This window comes from Trachymyrmex cornetzi, unplaced genomic scaffold (genome assembly GCF_001594075.2).
Source record: "Trachymyrmex cornetzi isolate Tcor2-1 unplaced genomic scaffold, Tcor1.1 scaffold122, whole genome shotgun sequence".
NCBI classification, from domain to species: domain Eukaryota; kingdom Metazoa; phylum Arthropoda; class Insecta; order Hymenoptera; family Formicidae; genus Trachymyrmex; species Trachymyrmex cornetzi.
Genome location: NW_017295784.1, coordinates 2,720,917 through 2,722,702, shown reverse-complemented (window position 1 = coordinate 2,722,702; position 1,786 = coordinate 2,720,917).

Here is a 1,786-nt window from a genome sequence, read left to right as displayed (position 1 = left end):
AAGGCGAAAAAACATTCTGCTTGCTAGGCAACAAAGAAAGGCGTTTTTGCATCGTATCGTCACTGGAGATAAAAAATGGATTTATATTGACAACCCTAAACGTCGAAAAACCATTTGCGATCCCGGCCATTCCTCAACATCGACGTCAAAGCGGAATATTCACCGAAAGAAGACAATGCTCTGTATTTGGTGAGATCAGAAGGGTGTATCATGAGCTGTTGAAATCTGGTAAAACAGTTACAGGGGATCTCTACCGAGAACAAATTATCTGTTTGAGTCGAGCATTGCACGAAAAGCGACCAGAATATGAAACGAGGCAGCATAAAGTGATTTTGTTTCATGACAACGCTTGGCCTTATGTCACAAAACTTGTCAAGGAAATTACACATATTTAAGAGTGTTATTAAACAGTATCAATTTCAATTACAATTGCAGTTGTAACAAACACATAAATAATGTACGAATATTATAAATATATTGCAATTATGTGTGAATGTTAGAAGCACTTCGCTGGGAAGTGCTACCCCATGCCGCTTATTCACCAGATTGTGCCCCTTCCTACTACCACTTGTTTCGGTCGATGGCACACGCACTTTCTGAGGAATGCTTCAATTCTTATGAAGAAGTCGAAAAATAGGTCGCTGACTGGATAGCCTCCAAAGATGAGTCATTCTTTCGCCGCGGAATTCGCTTGCTGCCCGAAAGATGAGAAAAAGTCATCGCTAACGATGGACAATATTTTGATTGATGTACTTTTTCATTTTGTTTATTAAATAAATATATACTTTTTTTGCAAAAAAATGGACGGAACTTTCCGATTGAACCTAATTACTTGTGTAAATGGATAAGAATATGTTTATTTTCAATTATTATGTTACAAAAATTGGTTTTTATTAATAATATTACAAGTATCATGGTAATTTGTTACCTTGTCATGGTATATTCCAAACACGATTGACAATATTGTCACAGGAATTTCTATAAGTCGATGACCAATATTGTCCTCTAATGACGAGTACTCATAAAAAGAAGTATATGCACATGATACGAGGAAATAGTAAACTGACCAAATCAGCAATATATATATGGCACCAAACCATAATCTTGAATGATTAGATATGGCAATTCTTAAACCAAACACGTAACTCATTATTAAAAGTGGCGTTAAAATTGTACGAATACTTTTGGTCATTGCGCATATAGTTTTTATTTCAAACTGTACTTTTGTTGATCAGTTGAAAGTATAAATTGAACCGAATGGTAACGGTAGTGTAGATACAATTTCAGTTAGAGCACTTAGGAATATTAAAATAATTATAGCTTATATACCACAATTTATGCTCCATTATTTATTGAAACTTATTGATGAAAGATGGGTATACTTTTATTTTTACTCATATACGTCAGTATATAAAAACTGAATATTCTGGCAGTTTTTTTTTGTTTTTTAGTCTGTCCTTTATAATACACATATTTAAGAGTGTTATTAAACAGTATCAATTTCAATTACAATTGCAGTTGTAACAAACACATAAATAATGTACGAATATTATAAATATATTGCAATTATGTGTGAATTGCTTCTCTATATTATGTATAAAAACGTATATGTATAATGATATTCCCAAATAGCAAAGCCTGCGAAGACAGATTTTGAATAGAGCATGCTACCAATCTTTGATTTCAGAAAGGCAGTAAATTATTGCGCATAAAGTTTGTACTATTTACCAATGTTAGCGAACTGCTGCTAGAAATTGGACAAAGCCTGTTGACATGTTTTGCCAGC